This window comes from Haliotis rubra, unplaced genomic scaffold (genome assembly GCF_003918875.1).
Source record: "Haliotis rubra isolate DU_JTF1 unplaced genomic scaffold, ASM391887v1 Scf1054, whole genome shotgun sequence".
NCBI classification, from domain to species: Eukaryota; Metazoa; Mollusca; class Gastropoda; order Lepetellida; family Haliotidae; genus Haliotis; species Haliotis rubra.
The window spans coordinates 282,173-305,150 of NW_025764953.1; the positions used below are offsets into that span (position 1 = coordinate 282,173).

The 22,978-nt window shown below is 39.2% G+C and overlaps 1 long non-coding RNA gene across 1 annotated transcript; it reads left to right on the top strand.

Moving 5' to 3' along the window:
- Positions 1–9,017: 9,017 nt before the first annotated feature.
- LOC124276982 lies at positions 9,018–13,571 on the top strand. The gene is made up of 2 exons (XR_006898710.1): positions 9,018–9,151; positions 12,908–13,571. It is a non-coding gene; the product is annotated as an uncharacterized LOC124276982 (long non-coding RNA).
- The last annotated feature ends 9,407 nt before the right edge of the window (positions 13,572–22,978 follow it).

Below are 22,978 nucleotides of genomic sequence, written 5' to 3' on the forward strand. Positions count from 1 at the left end.
AGAATCGGGTGGTCAGGCTTGCTGCCTTGGTTGACACATGTCATCATATCCCAATTGCGTAGGTCGATGCTCATGATGTTGATCACCGGATTGTCTGGTCCAGACTCGATTATTTTTACAGACCGCCGCAATATAGCTGTAATATTGCTGAGTGCCGTTTAACAAACAAACAAACAAACACAAACAAATTTTTCATTAGACTGAAACACTGTTCTAATTAGAAGATAAAGCTAACCGAACGCGTTGGCTTGAGGGGTAGCCTAGTGATTAAAGCATACGCTCGTCACGCCGAAGGTCCGGGTTCCATTCCCACATGGGTACAATGTGTGAAGCCCATTTCTGGTGTCCCCTGTCGTGATGTTGCTGGAATATTTCTAAAAGCGTCGTAAAACTAAACTCACTCACTCACTCTTAGGATGTCTTCCCAGTCACAGTGCTATTCACTCCATTCCAACTTTTCTACGCAAAGTGTCAAGCAAAATGGTGGTCCAGTTTGTATTGTATTTACTTGACAGATGTTATATTTACATGCAATAAATGGTGATTCTGGGTTATAGAAAATGAATTGACAGGTTTGCAAGGTGGGTGATCTATTGTTATACAATATTTATTTTGGATAGCTTTTTTCTTTTTGTTATCAACAAATTGTTGCAGTTTTGTACCAAGTGTTTGTTATACACAGTGATTGTGTGGAAGACTGAATGATGCTTGTTTATAGACGCGGTTGTTATGCAATTATTTATCCGTGTGTAAGCATATGTGTATTTAAATTTTTATAGATATATGATATATGCTGGCAAGGGGAGGTAACTCTAATGCAACAAAGGGAACATAACTCTAATGCAACAAAGGGGATACAGCAGTCAAATCAACACTTTTCAGACCATTATTCTATTGTTGTCGTTTCTCAACAGATTACTACCTCTTAGTGTACAGTGTTTGGTTTTGGGCATTTATTGAGGGACCATTATCAGTTTGAGAATCATTCTGAACTACATATAATATAATATGACTTCTTTTTCAAAAGCATTTTGAATTCGCAATTTATTGTGGAGTTGAACCCCATCTTACATCAACAGCTTTATGACCTATATATTTGTGAAAACATGAAATTTGAAACAGTTATATTTATGTATATAGGTTACAGGAAATATGTAAAACCTAAATTAAGATTAAAATTGAAGAATTTACTGCGACCCCAGAAGCATCTTATGAACTGTTTACCATTACCTGAAGAAAAAAATGAAATGAAACAACTTGTATTTTCTGCATATCAGTAAGTCCTTTCTACTTTCAGATACATTATTTTGTGACTTATAAAACCTGCAGCAAGTAATCATATCTCTTGTATGGTGTCAGTTGATTTGTGCAAGTAGGATAACATTTGATGACCGGATTACTGTATCTGTACACTCCGTATGTTATATTTTCAATGTTTATTTTCGAAAAAACTGTCTCTTGTTCGAATTTATTGCAGCCATACTTTTACCAGCTGTTACTGTGTTAATCTGGGTTGCTCTAAAATAAACACCGACGCAGTTGATGTTATGCTGACAAGCTGCGTGGCACAGTTTCTATCTGGCCTCTTTCACAAGCGTAATTCGTGTGTCCGTCTATATTGGGGCCAGTCAATTCACCTGCATTGATCCACACTATTTCCATGTTGATGTTTATTGTTTACTTTAGCAGGACTAAGTGCAGGTTAAGTATACGCTGATTTTGTTATTGGAAATCCAGTTCCTTATCTTGTTATGGATTTCAGTCTAATTATTCAAGAATTTTGTTGACTATATCCATTTGTGCTAATGGATGATGCAGAATCCGTGTTGTGCTTGGATATTTTTAATCCAGTTTCTTTTTCTCAGGCTCAATTAAACTACCAGTATGTGTCAAAGGCGCATTAACAAACATTGACATCGCATTGCATGTGTACATGTATTTCTCAAACCTCCTCATAGCTACAACAGTAAGAACTCCTGATATAGACTGTTTTTGTGCTCTACCTCAGGGGTGGAAATAACCCATTGCCAGACGTCCGAGTCCAGTGTTTTTTTCTGTCGGGCAAGCAAATTTGTATATCACACTGTACCGGTGTTCAGTTGACTTTCCAATGTTAATTATGTTGTTTATTTAGAAAATCAGCAAGAAAACAGTTGGTATAGTGGAAAAATGATCAGGGCAAGTGACTTTACATGTGCCACTGTACCGGAGTACCCTAGCAATTTTAATGTTATTTCCACCCCTGTATCTTCTTCTGCTTAGTGTTTTTGGTTCAGATGCATTTGTGAATTCGCTGGAATATTGCTGTTGCCTGTCTCTTCTAGTTCTTGGTTAATGAGGTCCATTTATACAATCCTTCAGTTATTTTTTTCAGCATGATTGTTCCTTTCCAAAGTCATCGTCTATTATGAAGGGATTTGTATGTCGATTTTATTGTTAGAATTATGATACCACATGATCAAGGATGAGACACTGTGTGTTACAGTAATGTCATATTTAAGTATTGTTAGCAGCTGAGCAGGTTTTGGAAGTAGCAGAAAAAATGTCGGGACAGGGTGCATATAATGTTTGCATTGTAGTTTAAACTATGTTAAGTGTCTATATCTTTGCAATCAATGAAAATATAAATATAAAACTTCATGCATTAGATTACTTTTATTTGTGAAAAAAGAAGTCATAAAATTTGATATTCAAACTATTAGGGGCAATTATTTTTGGTGTGTGCATAACATGTTGAATAAAAGACTATTTGTTTGATCAATAAAACTGAAAAGTAACAAACATCATAATGTAAAAATAATTTTTGTACACCTTTAATGAACATTGTGGATTTGGGTTGAAAACAAGTTTGTGAACTATTACCTGTCAAAATATGGTTGAAACATTGTCGTGACTTAAACTTTTTACACACTGTCAACTGTCAAACTGTTGTTTTTCATTAAGAAACCTGTGAAAGATTTGTATTGCTTGGTGTTATTTTCAATGTTGATCTCGAAAGTCTTGCCATGATCAGGATAATGATAGTGCTATTTTAAACTTACCTATAGCTACCTTCCTACAAAGTATTGGATATCTTCATTTCCTTATTTGTCTTCTCAGTCAACAAATTTTGTTTTGTATAAGGTTGATGTGAGTTATACACAACACAATTGGAAGCAGTCAAAGTGTTTAAGTAAATTATGTAATTGATGTAAGGCAGTCTAAGTAAACTTAGGCTCAGTATTATTCATTACACTGCTATACTGAGTCTCTGTTTACTTAGACTGTGATTTAAGGCTATTTGGTCCTCTCCTGCGTGTACATAATTCTGACATAAAATTCCTTAAGACGAAAAACTGGCCAAATTGTTTTATTTCCACCTGCTAAACTACAGTCCCGTGATTTATGTTTGGGGATTTTTGATGCAGAAATGTAATAAAATTAATTACAGTCCCTAAATGCTGGGTGTATCTTTGGATAGACTTGGACATTTTGTCATTACTTTCCATGCAAAGACAAAATACTAAATCATTTGATATTTTATCATAAACTGTCCACATTTTCATGACCATCCTGAAATATGTGTATGATTTTTTTGTGACCCTCACCTTGAGATCGTCATAGATTTTAGTGACCCTTCCCCAGATTAAGGCTGACCTCCCCAATGATTCTTTAGCTGGATATACAGATGGTGCCACTTAGGAGCGATGCCAGATGCCAGGTCAATGGGTTTTGCTGTACTGCTCCAGTGTGTTATGGAACTATTTTCTGTTTATTTTCATGTTACATCTTGGAGACAATATTTTTATTTAACCAGGGTTCACAGGCTGCCTTGTGGTCTGAATTTGCAACTTTAACATGAAAAGGTCTACATTCCTCTTCTGATGTTAACGTTTTGGTGAATTGTCTTGGAGACTGTTTACTGTCTGATGCCTCTTATACAGGAGCATGCAAATACAGATTTAGATTATTATAAGCAAATATGTATACAGTCTGTAAGTATTGTTTTTCTTTGTTTTATTTTTGTATATTATCGATGCAGTTGTATTTGAATGTTATATATATATTCTTGACTAACTATTCCAGATATTTTATCTTAACACTGCCTCAAAGCCTGTACAAACTACTATTTGATTTTCTGACTGTCTGTAGTGTGTTCCTCTGTTGTATGTAAGAAAGCCCTCTGTGAGTGGCAACACATGTGTGTATGGTGTAATTGTGAATGCACAAACATGGTGGGAATAAAGCAGGGAGAAGTCATTGTGGCGTTTTGTCCTATCGGGAGAAGTCATTGTTGTGATTTCGGAATGTGAACTCTTTGCATAGTGAAACTACTTATTTCAGTGAAGCGCCATATCCATACTTTGAAGAAGTGACTATATTAAGACTGGGTAGTGTGACTCATTATGTGAAAATGAACTTTGCTCATGCATTGCTGGGTAGGGTTAAACAAAAAATACCAAATCATTTGCTCTTGCTGTCAACCACTGGTTTCTTTGTTGAGCTCAAATACTTACAAGCTAATGTGACATATCTGTAATAATTCTGAGTCTGGTGTAACACAACGTTCACTCAACAGTTCCCCAACAGTGAGGATCACTCCTGATATCAATCACTGGATTGTCTGCTCCAGACTGAAGCATTCATAGGCCGTCACCATGAAGCTCAAATATTGTTGAGTGCAGTGTTGAACAACAAGCAAAGTAATGCTTATTCCTTGTAATATAAGTCCCCTGGGCCTAGCTCTCTTAGCGCTAAGATAGTCGTAAGTGCCATACATTAACACTAACTTACGACTATCTTAGCGCTAAGGGAGCTTCGAAAATCTAGGCCCTGCAATCTATGCTTGTTCTAACTGGATTTGGAGAAAACAGTTGCTGACCAGGCCCCCGTTCCTCAAAGCGATCGTAGCGCTACGACAGTCGTAAGTTTATTTTTTAAAGTATGGGCATTACGATCAACTGAGTGCTACAATCGCTTTGAGGAACGGGGCCCAGGCAGCTTACAATGTACATCATCATGTTCCCATTGTATAGATTGACGCTCATGAGGCCAAATAAAAACGTTGTGGTTCCGATTACACCTCTTTAAAATTTAGGGTAGGTAGGATTTTATTTATTTGTAAAGAATTTTTTAGGTCTGATGTCAACCACAGGATGGTTTAATCCAGACCCATCATTGACACATCACAATTATATTGCAGGAATGTTGCTGAGTCGAGGCCTTAAAAGCCAACGAACAAAAGTTTTAAAGTGAAGGTGTTTGAAAGAGTTTCATCCCATCCAAACACACATTCCGTCCATTAACTGATGGCAGTTCCAGTAATAGGGTTGACCACTGGATTGTCTGATTCTGACTTGATTATATACAGACCGCCGCCATATAGCTGCAATGTTGCTGAGTGCGTCGTAAAACTAAACTCACTCACTCATTCCAATAATAGGCTCCTCAAATTGCACCTGCGAAGGTAATCGAAGCTATACCTTAAGTATGAGAAACCGTGGCATTCACTACTGGACATTGCCATGGTAAAATTGAGTCTGCCAAGATGTTATCCACCCCAGTCTAATGAGGATTGGATGACCACAATGTCTGCATGAGTGAGTGAGGTTAGGTTTACGCCGCACTCAGCAATATTCCAGCTGTAAGCGGTTGTCTGCATGAGATGGAGGACAACATAATGATTATGTGGGATCATTGGACGATTGGCTCAAGACTCTTGTGTGCTGCAATTCACTTAAAGATCACAGATACTCTAGGGGGTACATATACATAAGTCATGTCTGTTTTATCCTACCATCAAGAGTCTTAGATCATTGTGGACCGTCCTCCTGATCTAGAGGATAGAGGGTCTGCCCTGAGAGCTTAGGATCGACTGTTCAGTATCCCTTCATATCAAAGGTGATACAAATTGTATTTTTTTTTCCCCAACCTTGCGCTCGGCCATGGTGTCATGGTGGGCTATCATTGCAGTCTGGATTAGTTCAAGCACCCTACTCGCACGTACACGTGATATAAGCGTAAATATCTTGAACGCGGCTTTTACCAAAACATTCACCTCTATACGTAGATTGTTAACAACAACCCGTTTTTCAGGCATACACTTGGTTACTACTTCATTAATATAACCAGCGCCACACTTTCCCATGTTTCAGCCCCATGGTGGCGGGCTGTACCCAAAACTTCAGCGATTAGCGTGATGAATATGCAGGGTTTTGCGCGACGCGCAAATGTGAGTCCAGTACGCACACATGGAGAGAATACTGCCTCTAGAGGGACGCAAAATAACATTCACTGAATCCACCACACATATATGACTTTGCTAAGTGTTTGGTTGTTTCTTTCAGAGCAAGTACGAGCATCATTCCATCCATCAGTCACATGATCAATGATTCATGCCAGGCTCTAAAGAAATTATCAAAACGTACAGTTTTCTACTCTGTTACTTCACAGGACCCTCAGTTGCCCGCAAGGACCCTTAAGATGTTACACACAAAGAACTGAATTGAGCAGTCCCCTGTATTTTTGCAATGATGGGTTTTCAACACGTTCATAAAACTTCTCGGGGTGACCACGATGGAAACATGAGTTTTTCTGACCCGTATGATCCTTTGACTCATAAAAAAACGACAAAATGATTTGAATCCATGTTGATTTTATGATGATAATTGCTCATCTTAAAAAACCCCACTGATCTTCATACAAAACCATGTCTTTACAAGTATGACCCTGGAATGTTTAATTTTAATTTATTGGTGAATGTGAACATTCAAAATGTCATTTTGCGTGTCTTACATGATTCAAGGTCAATACCGAGTGTAACCCCCATGTGACTGTCAGCTTCCTGATCATCTGAAGGCACAGTCAACGCCATTCCTCATGTAAAGCAGCTTTCAATTGGGCCAGGTTCTGTACAGGAGGATCCTTTTGTTGCACACGACGACCAATCATGCCCCAGGTATGCTCCAAAGGGTTAGGATCGGGGCTCATTCAGTCGTGAGATATGTCAAGGGGCGCTTAACTAAGTTCTTTGTGTATATTTGTGAGTCCCCAGGAACCCCATATTTTTGAGTCGAGGTACACTCTTCAAACAATGAAACGCATAAGCTAACTTTAGTTTAGAAGAATTTATTGCGTTAGTTTAAGAGCAATTATGTCGTAATTTCAATGGTAAAAAGGTGAAAATTCACCACCTTTGGCAGCAATTACTACTCGGAACCGTCTCGGCACAGACTGGATAGGTCGACGAAGTCGCTCTTATGGAATTCTTCCCCACTCGTCCTGCAATGCGATGGCCAGTTGTGGAAGTGTCTGAGACGTGTTTTGACGTTAACATACACGTCGATCGAGTTCATTCCATTGGTGTTCTATCGGGTTTAGATCTGGTGATCGGGAAAGCCATGGCAAGACATTGGCGTTAGAATTAGCAAGGTAACGGACCGTGACGCATGCTGTATAATGTGAAATAGCCTTTTTCATGCTGGAACAACTCCCTCTGTCGATCCATAATCGGAAGTATGTGACGTGCAAGGACTTCGTTGATGAACCGATTTGCTGTCAAATTCCCCTGAACCACCACTAAATCAGATCTTTGTGTGCTGGCCATCTCATCCCACATGCACCATGACACTGTCTCCTGCGAATCTGTCGACCTGTCGAATGCAATTAGGGGCAAAACGTTCATTTCTCAGACGGTAAACACGCTGTCTTCCATCCCGCCGGTGAAGAAGGAATCATGATTCATCACTGAACCAGACTCGCCTCCAGTTTCTAAGGTTCCAGTTCCAGACTCTACGACACCACCGCTAGCTATTGCGTCGATGGAAGTCTCTCAAAATAGGGGCGACAACTGGCCTGCTTGGTCGAATTCCCACTTCACGCAATCGATTCCTGACAGTTTGATCGGAAATCCTTCTCAAACCAGGGATGCGTTGTGCAGTCTCCATGACTGTGGCAAGACGATGACGCAAGTGAGCAGAACGGAAGTAGCGATCATGGGCTTGGATGGTAACTTTTGGACGGCCGCTTCTTGGGCGATCTTGAGCGGAATTAATCTGCAGGGAACGACCCCAAAGGCGAGGCACTGGTGTTCGGATGAACATTGAAATGTCGGGCAACTGGAGACTGCGACTTCCCAGCTTTAAGGTTGAGTCATGTTTTGACTGGCGGCACTCAGTCGTGGCATCATGATTTCCTCTTTTCCAGGCAAAAACGAATGACAAAAGTAAACACAATGTTTGCCTTTTTATAGTGATCGATACCGCATACTTTTCCGCTTACTTGCACTTGCATGTCGCTTTGCATGTTTTCTTCGTGGCGTTTGGGCGAAGATTTCTTTAAACGCTTCTAAAACAAGGGGAAAAGATAAAGTTGCTGCGTTTTGGCACTGAAGCTGTTTACAATCACACAACGATGGCGTTTTGGAAAGAAACAGTATATTTGTATTGTTTTTGCCGACGCTACATGAGTCCAATATTCTCAAAATCACATATGCGTTTCTTTTTTTTGTAAGACCCTTATATGGACACTACCAAGTCATCGAGCCTGGTCAACTGACCCCGTCAAACGAAAAAAAAACCTATAAAACTTTATGAATGACAACTTCTTATTTATTGCATAGAGCGACGTTTCGATGTAGATTCTTACATCGTTGTCAAGCTAAAAGTGAATACAACCAGATGTAGAAATGGGGACTCAACAGAAATCTTCGGCATCGTGCTTGCATTTTCTCAAAAATAGAGTTTTTTAAAATTACAATAGACAATGGAGACTAACGAGCTGATAGAGGATTTAACGAGACTCAAACGGGTTCGATTCCCCACATGGGCACAATGTATGAAGCCTATTTCTGGTGTCCCCGGCTGGAATATTGCTAAAAGCGGCGTAAAACCCAGCTCACTCACTCATCTGACATTAGACATTCCATATACAACTCATGGTCATGGTAAGTAGAAACATGGATGGGATCCTGACTTGCGCAGGGCACGGATGAAACCAGTCGTTAACTATGACGGTCTCGCGAGATGTATGACGTCGCTATGACGACAGTTTCACTTCTGATGCCGCCATTTTGACGCTATCATATCTCTGTGCTTTTGCTGAATTTCTGCTGACATTTGCCTCATTATCTGCTCATCACCAGTTGTTTTCACCATGAGTTCCTACACCCAAGGTATTTCTTTATTTCTACACTAGTTATTGTTGCCTTTTCGTTTTCTTTAATGACTCATTTACTTTATTCGGCAAACGAAGAAACTTCCAGAACATCCCGTTGGCTGTCATGACCTGTGTAAGATATTTTCCACGTTAATTGATGCCTTGTAACCTATATAAACAACAAGAGTTTAACATACAGAACATCCTGCGGGTTGAACATTATGAAAGATTGGCCATCTGTTAAAATCTTTTTCCCTTTAGTTAGGGACTTGTAACCTGTCAGTGTGTTTATAAACAACAGGGCCCAGATTTCCGAAGCTCTCTTAGCGCTAAGATAGATCTAGTCGTAAGTGCCATACATTAACATTAACTTACAACTAGCCCTAATAGAGCTTCGAAAATCTAGGCCCAGGAGTACAACATCCGCTAAACATAAATATTAAACAAATAAGCAGCTTCCTCACATTACTGATGGTTATTCAGATTCTGTTGAAGCCCCCTACCAATTTTGTTTCCCGCAGTGGTAAATACTAAATTGTTTTCAGTATGTTATATCTGTTGACGATCCACAATACTGAAGCAATATTTACTAATTCAAACTAAACGAGTTCCAACCGTCGTAAACCAGTTCTTTTTTCACCGCTGTAAAATTCGGTAAGATAACAGAATCCAGGGTTTTACATGACGCGGGATGTGTATTTGAGTATTTTGACGCAACAATTTTGATTTTGTTAAAGACTCTCAAAATATCATACGAGTCAAGCTTGACGCAAGTTTTATGAGTGACCAACTGAATTTAGTTCAGAGTCAGTAAAATCGATTTGAAAGCAAACAATGATAGTTTTTGTGAGGTCTTCATTAATTTAGATATTTCTTTCAATTCATGTTAATAACAGTTACTGTATGTTACAGTGAATAAATCACAAGCCTGATTATGTGTTCAGTATACTGGAGTTTGTTATTCATGAATGCACAAAACTCTTGCTTTTTGATATTCACACATAAATATTACCCAAACATTTTCACGACTCCAAATATTGAAAATTACTCCCAAAAATAAATATTGTGGGTCACTATGACTCTCTTTTTTCAAAGTCTGTGTAAAACCCTGAACAGAATACTGGATACCTTCCGCCATCTTTGTAAGCAGGGGAGTTTAGTTAGGGGTAAGGTTTAGGGTTAGGGCTAGGGTCATGGTTAGGGTGACATGACACTAAACAAGAGTGCTTGTAGGTATCCGGTATTCTGTAGGTGTACCTGAAAATCATAAACTGTTTTCAGTAGGTGCATTTTATAGGCATAGATTATTGATCTTCCATTCTTCCTGAGATGCATTATAAGATTGTGGTATTTCCCTTAACTATATGTTTTGCAAGATCTCACTAATCATCAGGAGAAGCGTATGTCAGAATAAAGTGTTCCCTTTGTCTAATTTCTACCCAATGTAGGGCAACAACTACAGTATCTTAACAGTATCATGATGATTCTAAGAGGCTTCGATAACCAAGATTTAACGTGTGACCAGTCCGTGATGACGAGTGCTACTACCGGTATATCATGACAATGACAAATCAACATGTACAAAAAAAATAAAAAATAAATAAAATAAAAATAAAATAAAAAATAAATAAATAAATAAATAAAATAATAAAAAATAATGCCACCAAGTCTTATTGTAAGACTGTATTACAATATGGTCACTTGTACTCACAGAGAGTAGACAAATAATTACTCCAAGCATTAACCCCAAAACATTAAACCAATCATTATCCAAATACATACAAGAACCTTTATTTCTGCATCATATAACTCTTTCTGTAAATATTGAATAACATCAAAACATGTAGATATGCTGACTTACTCTTACTCAGGTGACAATGAATCAACAGGACAGGTTTATAGATTGTTTGGTATTTGTTTATAAAACCTAATTCAGCCCAACATATATGAAATGATATGATATGATATGATACAATAAGTGTCATTAAAGCTCTATTAATTATTTAACATTCACTTTGGTTATAATGAACTTTTAATGGATGCATCCCTTTATTGAGGGACCAAAAAATAAATTGAAGATTTTGGGGTAATCTTAACCTGACACTAACCAAATACATATACATATCCATTAAGAAATAGAAGGGTCAGGTTAAACATGCTTGCTTGTTAAATTGAAATGAATAAAATAGATATTTATATGCATAATGTCACCTTAATGAATATGCTAGATTTAGTGTCATTACTCATTTTGATGTCCAGGGGCTCCTTTCACAAAGCAAACGTTCACCTTGGACTAAAGTGCTTTGTAATAGGAGGCCCTGGTTTACTCATGATCAGTTTTGATACAGTCAATGTTCTGTTTGTTGTTTGATTTCTACGACTCTCATTCCTTCTTTCCCCACAGCCCTTGACCTCGTGATCAGGTTCCCTTTGAACTTTGACATCTGGGCCCCTCCTCGCCAAGTGGGTGTCTTAGGGAATCAGTTATTTCATAGAATTAATTTATGAAACTGAAATTGTGTCTTTCATTTTGTGCATGAACCTAACCATTGTATATTACTAATATAATGTCATACCAACACATAAACTGTTGATTTGGACACTATTCTCAATGTGTGTGTGTGTGTGTGTGTGTGTGTGTGTGTGAGTGAGAGAGAGTGTGTGTGTGAGAATGTATGTGTGAATGAGTGAGTGTGTGTTACATGTTTATGCCACTATCAATCCATTTTGAACATCTACCCTTTTTCTCCACTTCCACCTTCTTTCACTCTCTACTTGTCCTTCTCTCCCTCCGTGTCAGCGTCCTACTGGGAGGTACATGACCATCCTTGAACCCCTGTCTGAGCTGCCCACCCCTCCCACACCTCTCCCTGCCCCCTCTCTACCCCCGTCCACCGTGATGCCTCTCACTTCGTTGACATCAACCTTGATGATGACGAAACCCCAACCCAGTCCCCAGTTCGAGTCTTCCTGTCACGTGTGTCTGGATTCTTGAGGAGAGTGTTCCGTGTCAAGATGGACGCTTAGAGTGACATCTTGGAATTGTTTGGATTCTTGAGGAGTGTGTTTAAGATGGACGCTTAGAGTGACATCTTGGAACATTCTGTGTTTAAGATGGATTGACATCTTGCAATTGTTTGATTCTTTGAAGAGTGTGTTTAAGATGGACGCTTAGAGTGACATCTTGCAATTGTTTGTATTGTTGAGGAGTGTGTTTAAGATGGACGCTTAGAGTGACATCTTGCAATCGTTTGTATTCTTGAGGAGTGTGTTTAAGATGGACGCTTAGAGTGACATCTTGCAATTGTTTGTATTCTTGAGGAGTGTGTTTAGGATGGAAGCTTAGAGTGACATCTTGCCACCTTGGAAGCAGTGCCATATAATATAGTTACTTGCATAGAATCATAAATACAATATGTTTGGCGACTTTCTATATTTTGGACCTTTCGGACATTTTGGGGATGTTTTGGATTTTAACGGTTTTGGATTACATGCATTTCTATATTTCCTTGCTCATTTTGGCCTTTTCGGACAAGATTTGAGAACAATTTCTTAATATGAATTCGACACTTATCTATTATAACTATTAAATATTGCTTTTACTTTCTAGCTGGTTTGTTGTTTTGTTTTGCGCGCGCGCGCGCATGTGCATGAGTGTGTGAGATATTGGTACCATACCTGGACGATGGATACAAATACAATACTGACAGTGGCCGATACTGTAGTCTCCCTTGAATATGTATATGTCTGTGTGTGAGTATATATTTTGCAGTGATGCCTGGACCAGTGCAAACAGCAATTGCCTTCCTCAGCAACGACCCATCATGGCCATGAGGTCAGAGCAGGGTGGCGGTGGCAGCTGAAGTCTACCCTACAGTCTTTTAGTAGATTTTGTCACCAGGGTTCTTAATTTGTTTTCTGCACGATTCCATTTTGTTGAGGTTGTAGCTGAACTTGAGACCACATGTATCCAAACCTCCATGCAAAACCCAAGCATCATATAAAAATCACAATATTCTGTCAATTGAGATATGTACCTTCATGCACTACACTATCAACATGTCAATAGTTGTATCCATTCTGGATTATGCACGTTTCCTGTGTCAAAATGTGCGTTTAATGTATAAAAGTAATAATTTAGGTGATCTTTTTCAAATATTTCGATACTTTCCAAATTTTATACAACGGAAAAAGTGAGATTCAAGAAATGATATATCTCGAGTGACAGTGATTCATAGACACTTACTTATCATATAGTCGGGAACGATCAAGTGAGTTTGCTGTGAATCAGAGATTTAAAAATATTTTGTTTGCTTTCTGCCCACAGGTTGAAGATGTATCACCGACCAACCATCGTCAAAGCGAACATCTCCAGTTGATGTGTATCGTGCCTGTCACATTTGTCACTGAACTTTAATAAAATCTGTCTAAACGTAGCTGATTTTTTTTCTGTTTTAGCTCATTTTAAAATGTTTTGGTGTAACTACCACTTGTGTGAGTGAGTGAATGTGGTCGAACCCCCTTTTGTCTGTGTGTCGGTTTGTCAGCATCGTCTGGGATGAAATCCTGAAGTGATGCAGTCATTGACAGGTATATAGGGTATGGTACTGTCACTCCTTCAGTGTGGGGAGCCAAAGGATTCACTAGTAGACACTGTCCCGGAAACACTGAGCAATCCCAGATTTGATTGTCCCCGGTCTAATGAGTATTGGGTGACCACAATGTCTGCGTGATGTGGAGAGTGATATGATGATTACATATGATCATGCCACTGTTGCTTCAAGACTCTTGTGTGCTGCAATTCACTCACTGTTTGTTGTTTCCCTCCCTGGCTATGAGTGACAAGAGCCACAACTCGCTCGCTGCTTCATCCACTCACTCACCCACCCACCTACTCACCGAGGCGACTAACGGGATCGGGTTGTCAGGCTCGGTCGATGCTCATGATGTTGATCACTTTATTGTCGGGTCCAGTCTAGTTTATTTACACTCACCAATCCGTTCCCTTGTCTGATCTGTGATCAGTTGGTGTATGTGACATACTACCATAGATCGACGTCTTTGCTTGAAATGTATACATTATAGATAAAGGGTAACCACGTTTCTAATCTCACCTTAATTCACAATCGGTGACACTGAAATACGAGTAACGCGGTGTTAAAGCTCAGATGACGATTAGGGGTTATAATGTACCTTTTGCACACATACTTCCTAGGACGGTGGGGTAGTCTAGTGGTTAAAACGTTCGCTCGTCACGCCGAAGACCTGTTTTCGATTCCCCAAATGGGTACAGCGTGTGAAGCCCATTTCTGGTGTCCCCCGCCGTGATATTGCCGGAATATTGCTAAAGCGACGTAAAACCAAAACTCGCTCACTCACTCATAATTCACAGGTGAAAGGGGGCATTTTCTTGGGATCATATATGGTCCCGTGACACCGGGAGTCAGCACCATGGCGACGGGCTGTCGGTTATGATAATAATAAAACTGGTCCAGGAATCCAACGAATGACATCACGAGTCTAGACGCTACTAAGTCAGGGTGCCGGACCCTCTGATCCCGTTAGTCGCCTCTTACAACAAGCATGGGTTGCTGAAGATCAATAGGTTGTTAAAAAACAAGTGTAATACGTATCTTCACGGTGGAATGTCTGGCAGGGAAGCGTTGTACAGAGCGATCTTAGCGCCAATTAAAGTGGTCTTAATTCCCATTCCTTATCACAGACTACAGCATGGGAACAGCATAGGAACTCAACAGGTATCGTCATCATTATGCATGCATTTACTTCGGGAGGAACATGTTTGTTTTTAACCAAATCACTTTGCCTTATTGAGTGAGCGAGTGCGTGAACGTTACATCGGCATGACTTCAGCCACATAGTGACGAAAATAAATTGAGTAAATATGATAAATATCTATCACGGAGGACAGTAAAACATATAACAGAATTTGAGTCTAAACACTAATTATTTCTAATTCTGAACTACTCCACTGAACACAAATCGACGTGACGTTTAATAATATTAAAACACGGGCTATAGACCACCAGCAACCAAAGCTAGGCCACCCTACTCGGGATCATGGGGTCTTAAGTACTTCAGCTCCCTCATGGATGAATCCCTTGGAGGGTTAAACCATCACTTCACTGTTGGTTGTAAACAATGCTTGTCATAAATTATAACAATGTCTAATTATTGAAACAATAAAGCCCCGATCGTCTGCAATGTACTGTGATACTATTATTACTAACATGCAATCATCAGTGAAACCTAAGGCCCGAAACCGACTGAAAATCACTCAGACCCACAGCTTTTGTTTTCTGCAGGTCCTTATGGACGACAGCTTTCATCCCCAAATAACTAAGAGTATTATTTGTCAGAAAATGTCATTCAGTAATTTTTAGTTTTTCTCGATCAGCAGCTGTTGTCTGTAAGTGAAACGACTATGATTTTGGAGGAAGCAATTTAGATTACTGAGATATAATCTTTTAACCTCAAACAAGGTATCCGAATGCATTGCAAAGACTAGTCAGTCACTAGAGTTAAATTAAACTCTTTATCTCAGTTTGTTAGTACGTTGCCACATTTCTTGTTTGCTGGGAATTACTTGCACTGTAGGTAAAATATAGGACCAACACATTCTGATCAGGGCCCACAACATTTTATGGTTCTGGGTCCTTAGGCCCTGTAGCTTTTCAGGGTTAAGGGCAAACACTAGACGTGATATGAGTATATAGTATCAGCCACTTCCCAGATTATACACAATGGCTGCTCTCAGACCGTCGGTGTGTTCCCCGAGTTTCTCTTGTGTTCTTGTGTTCTCTGTGCGCACGAATACATACTAAAGAGGTGATTGATGTCTGTGAGCTTGTTGTCAACATCTCACTCCTGCCTATGCTATTCACATGCTGGTATCCATACAATGTGCTGCCGTACAGTCTGTGCTATTATTTTGACTGGTGAAGGCTTATCACAATGACAATGCAACATCTCACTCCGGCCTATGCTATTCACATGCTGGTATCCATACAATGTGCTGCCGTACAGTCTGTGCTATTATTTTGACTGGTGAAGGCTTATCACAATGACAATGCGACATCTCACTCCTGCCTATGCTATTCACATGCTGGTATCCATACAATGTGCTGCCGTACAGTCTGTGCTATTATTTTGACTGGTGAAGGCTTATCACAATGACAGTGCAACATCTCACTCCGGCCTATGCTGTTCACATGCTGGTATCCATCCATACAATGTGCTGCCGTACAGTCTGTGCTATTATTTTGACTGGTGAAGGCTTATCACAATGACAGTGCAACATTTTCAGCAACTCAAGCAGCGTCGGATTAAACGAAAATAAGCTTCACGTATTGTAGTTTGTGTGTGTAAAGTTTTAACATTTGTTTGTTTGTTGTTTACTGCCGCTCTCATGAATATTTCAGCTGTATGCCGGCGGTCTGTAAATAATCGAGTATGGACCTGACAATAGACCGATCCAGTCTCGGCCGATAAGCCCCGCCCACTTCGTTTTTGACGTTAGGGGGGACAACCACTGGCAAATCACAATGGCGTCACCGCCGGCGAAACGTTACGTGATTGCGAACGTTGTTGATGAATTCTGCTTGTGATACTTTGGTATCCGTCGTTTGTGAATGTTATTTAAAGAGGCAAGTTATACGTATGTGATTTTTAATATATTTTAGCTGGCAGATTACAACTGGCGAGTGAAAATGAGTTACATGCCCGCTGAAAAAGCGTCTCGACTAGCTGCTGAGACTGTAGGAAGCGTAATTTCTTTCGACTCAATTAATCTATCTGGCAATTCACCTCCGTCACAGATATTAGCAGGGAAAGGATAACTGAATTTTGTTGTTTGGGTTTATAATTTTTTAAAACTCGTGAACACAACCACATGGTCATGTTGCACATCGTTTCGGTATCTATAAATAGATTATCAACACTGCGCGTGGCGCCTTTACTTATCCGTTTGCGTTGTTCAAATTTAGTTCAATAATCTGAAAACATGGGTTTCTATCTTTTAATGAATTAAGAGAATGGTAAATAAAAGCAGAAAATATTTCCCGTCTACTACTTCATGCACCTTATTTGTCTGTACAATTAATGTTAACAAATCAATCACAGCATAACCTATTTGATCTTATTTGGAAATCTGAAAAGGTAATTGGGCTTGTAAACAATATGTTTCCATGGACGTATCTGGACATACCCAGAAGCAAATATTCAACAGCTGATCTGCAGCAACTCTCAGTAGAGTTTCTCTCTGTACACCATGATAAAATGACACTGAATATAAGGAAATCATTTTTTTTAATCATCATTTCCATTTAATTTTTCTATATGTACTTTGTTGTGGAATTCTAATTTACATACAAACTTCCACAATACTGGACTTCATGAACTGCCAGCGTTTATGTACAGGTATGTCACAGCACCAGAACACAAAGAAGATCCAAGATACAGTCTGCACCTGTACACTAGCTGACCCATCTTCCAGAAATAGGAAACATGTGATGCAAAATTTTGGAACAGAGAATCCACAGTTATTCGAACAATTAACTAGCATTGAAATAGAATGTTACACAAAATACAAATGTAGATCTATTGTTTTTCATCAGAGATGTTTAACTGCTAACTACTAGTGTAAATAAGGTGCAAAGAATATATCCTATGTTCAAAGCCTTCTGTCAATACAATTATTGCTTCTTAATTAAACAATGATAATCTTTGTTTTATTAGATCTGAGACCATATCCCTAGAGGACATAACACTGATTTTGATCTATTTCCTTTTCTGAGATACTTACTGGTGTCATAAAATTATAGTAAAGTTGATTCAAAATTTGGTAAAAGTCATAACAAAGGTTTAGGAAAACAGACATGAAAATGTCCTGAAGCGTTCACCTCCTACAAACCTGTGTGCAATTTAATATGAAGCTCATTTTGCAAATAACCATCAACAAACCTTGAACAATTTGTCCAAATCCACCATCTTAATAAACACTAGCTTTGGCTCAGTCTTCAAATAGTAGTAACCTCCTAAAAAACTTATGATTAATCAGAAGAATTACATCAAATATGGGTTTAATATATGTTTCAATCTTTATTCCATTACATGAAAAGTCACCTGAGATTTTTGAAAGTTATTCTGTTCCAGGACTAGATAATGCCTGTCCAGGGTTTGACCAAAATGTAGCCTTTGCTTTTTCAAATATTCTGGATGTTGAAATAACTTTAATGAGTTATGATACTAGCAATCACTTTCAGAATTATCTTATTAGTAAATGTAGTATTTAAAAAAAACATCTAAAAGCAGGAGCCAAGAAACTAAGTTAATACCAAGTGATTGTCCTGCCTTGATATGTATGGTGTTTGTTTGCCTAGTTCTGCCTTAAAATCTAAAAATCTGATATGTCAATCAATTAAATAATTATTTATTATTGATTAGATTATTATTAATTTTATTTCCCTTCCACGTTTACTAAAAAAAAGCAAGATTCTGAAAACATGTACCTTGATATCATTTCCAGTGAATTAATCAAAATTACAGTTGTAATATTACTCCTAAAATGTACCATTATATGTGAATAATTTATGTGGTAACAAAACTTCAAATAATGTTCTCATAATTAAGATATACACTTTATTTCACTCTGTCCAATACTCCAGAAAGTCACTATTCTTCTCACATAGTTTTCGTATTCGATCAACCTGGAGGATGGTAATTCAGGTCAAAGTCCCATGCAATTCTTTATAAAAAAATCTGAAATATTTAAAGCATGGTTTTATAGGCACTCATATGAACTAATTTTGATACTTGGATATTGCATGATAGGCAACTGCTGACACTGACAATATTTCCGTTTGAATAAAAAATATTACTCATCGAATATTTTGCTCTGTTAACAAGATACTGTAGGCCTTCAGATTGTGCTTATGAAACTTAAAACATCCTAAAATGTGTGACAAATTGAAGAATATCTAAGAGCGAAGGGGACAATATCCGCCACATTGTTCTTTCATGTAACATGTTTTGCTATTTCGGTTGAACCTAACCGAAATGAAAATTTGTTTACATTGTGTCACGGCTTTCTCGCCTGTCTCTTTTGAGCTTTGTGGCGTACCAACTCAATGCCTAGTAGTGACTAAAAACGTGAAGCAAAAACAATTTTGTAGTTACAAGAATTGTCCGTGTTTATAACACTTGCAAAGTCTTAAACTGCTATTTGTTGTCATCAATTGGTAATGATTTTGCACATGTGCAAAAGTGTGCAAATTCGTGCAAATTCTCATCAGCAGGCAGACGTAGGTTTCCTGAACGATGGTGCAGACATTTAACTGATCGTCAGGCCTATCGCGTTTCTTGATCCGCCTCCATTTTTGTTGTCTTGACCGTAATGGTTTTGTTAAGGTACACATCAAATCGCAGCAATATGTAATAAATATAGCGAGTGTAAATGGCATAATTTGAAGCACATCGCTTCGGATGCATCGTTTGACCCCGGAAATAAGTCTGACAAATCCACACAACGCGCCCGGCCTGCTGATTGGCCAAAATTGACGCATGCGCCAGTTTTGATTGACAGACTGGATCGGTCTATTCAGAGCTATTATGATTTCGTTATATACCTCTGATTTTCCAACACAGTTTATCTCCTAAATGGACTTCGCGTTTTTCGTTTTTCGTTGCACTGATGACTGTGCAAAACTTTAATTACCCCCATTTTAAGTTGCACCTAAAGAAAACAGCTTATTCCATCATGCAAACCGAAATCCTGTTGGCTGTATCAATAGTCCCATCTATTCCAGCTGGTATCGAGACCCAATACCAGAGTTCTAACTAGCAAGTGCCGTTCAGTTGCCGTTAACCGATCTTAGCCCTATGCCAATCGTAAACCCCTAAAATCCCAATCTTAGCGTGACGTTACGATCGGCATACCGTTCCACTAACCAATCTTACCTAAGTCAATCGTAAAGTTAAGATTCAAAGTCTAAGTTGCTCATGACCAACTTAGGATAGCTAAAATCAATCGTAGAGAAACCAAAATGGTGGCTTTCCTATTCTATGTGAAAAATAAGAGCGAGCATTTCACCGTGAGCGTCCCCTAAAGTCCCCCATGAAATGAATTTGTATATTTCTGTGATGTAAACAAACACTGCACTGAAGCCTTACAAATGTCAGGCCAGTCTGACCACTGTCGTCATGGGAACACAACCGAGCGAGTCGGTGTAACACATTTGTACAACAATATTGCAACGTCATGGTTAAGAATAGGGACAGCCGTGAAGTGAACAATGTTCTGAAGCAAAAAAGATACAAATATGTTTGATTTCACTGCGCATATTTGGTGGGGGATTCTAAAGGCAGGCCGCGTGTTATTCAAGACCACTGACAGATTCTACATACGTTATAGCCTCGTCACGCCTTGTTTATTCTGATTGACAAGGTTCAGGCACATATTAAAAGCTCTGACACAATTGACATTTTTTAAAGTCCAGACTTAAAACCTGTTCTCAGTATATTACTTATAATCTCGGCTGTAAATATTCTCGTGTAAATTATCTGTACACAGCGCTTTGAGCATGCCCAAGGATGTGGAATAGGCGCACTATAAATATGCATTTATTATTATTATATTATGCTTGATACCCAGCGTTCTCACGCACTTGCACCTGAAACCAAGGTGCTCACTACCCTAATATTTTGCTCTAGGTTTTTTCTCCACGTTTACACTTGGTTGGAAAAATACCCATGAAGGCCCGGGTTAGAATATTGAACTTCAATAACCCATGCCTGTCGTAAGAGGCCACTAACGGGATCGGGTGGTCAGGCTCGCTGACTTGGTTGACACATGTCATCGGTTCCCAACTGCGCAGATCGATGCGCATGCTGTTGATCACTGGATTGTCTGGTCCAGACTCGATTATTTATAGCTAAGATACATAGCGTTCACTAACATGAACGCTCATGTTAGTGAACGCTATGCATCTTAGCTAGATTATTTTACAGACCGCCGCCATATAGCTGGACTATTGCTGAGTGCGGCGTAAATCTAAACTCACTCACTCACTCAGTTGGTTCGTAAACTACTTTCTATCATTTGCTAGACTATGCAAAGGGAGATAACTCGTGCCTCGCATTCCTCTATCTCTCGCACGAAAGAGTCTCGATCTAAGCTTGGATCGGATCGTAAGATCGGGACCGGCTACGATCGGCCTAAGATCGGGTAGTGGAACGGGTGGAACTTTTAGCTAAGACGATTGTAAAATAAGCGTAACTTGCTAAGATTGATCTTAGATAAGATCGGTTAGTGGAACGGCACCCAGCCGAGACCCGGATTCGATTCCCCACATGGGTACAATGTGTGAAGCCCATTTCTGGTGTCCCCTTTCGTGATATTGCTGGCATATTGCAGAAACCTGCGTAAAACTAAACTCACTCACTCATTTGTCAGAGGGTTTTGAGCCAACTTGCGGATACTTCTGCCATGACTTGATCTAAACTCAGGAACTGTCTGAGCTGTTAATGTGGCAGGTTGCTGGCGATTAGGTGCCTTGCTCGGAGAGTTTGGGTTGGAATCCTGTACGGGACTAAAATAAAAGTACTAGAATAGAGTGAAGTACTGGAACCTGTACTTTACTGAGAAAGTGTATTCAATGTGATAACAGTCAATATACACCTCAGCAGTGCATAATACTGCCTAACCCGGTATCAAAATATAGGAGAAAACGTTCGTGGCAGTGGCATCATAGCTAACCCTATGAGAATGGGTGTGATACTGAAAACATCCCCGAATCGTGGTTAAACTGGGATTAGTCCCCACAACTGTAGGTTTCTGGCATTCCAAGGGGAAGCAACTCTGCACAGCAATGGCAGTGCCTTACGCAACTGGGCAACCCATGCCCTCTTATGGAACTGAGAAGTCTGTTGATCGGTGGATCGTCTGGTCCAGATTTGATTATTTACAATACCACACCATATAACCAGAATATTGCTGAGAGCCGCATTAAACAACAAAGAAGACAAACAAAACAAATGGGCATAGACTTTTATTGAAAAGTTACAAATATTATACACAGTATGATTCCTCATGACACCAAACATCTTGCCACAAAAAGATATTAGCAAACTGTATGGAGAAAACATCTTTAGGTCACTCAGAATGATAACTGGAGGTCCCAAGATGAACACAGAGGATATGACTCATGATGACTAAAATTTAATCAAACATACTCAGATACCATTCCTGTAACCATAGACCGCCGTGGTGTAGTTGTTTGAGCGTCCGCCCGACCACGTCATACCAAAAAGACGTTAAAATATGGTACTTGTTGGTCCCTTGTTGGTCGGCATTAATGGGTACAACAAGGACTGGTCGGCTCGGAGTCAGTATAATGTGTCTGGAGTGGGTTATTGATGCTTCACTGCAGCATGGTATCTCAGTGGGCTAGCACTGTAAAACCAGCTTAAGTCTGGGCTAGTACAAGCAGCCACACATACACAGACACACACATGCACGTCCTCATATTAAAGCACGACCTTAAACCAAATTTCAACTCACCTCACTTCCTGTAACCATGGTAAATACATTAAGATGAATTTACAATTTGAACACACAGGGTATATGACTCATGATGACAAACATTTAATCAAACATCCTCAGATATCATTCCTGTAACCATGGTAAATACTTTACGATGAATTAACAATTTGTCTAATATTCCTAGCAAAATTTGATCAGGTTTAGTTTGTCTGTTGCTTAACACCATACTAAGCAATACACCAGCTGTATGGTGGTGGTCTGTAAATCGGGTCTGGAACAGACAAT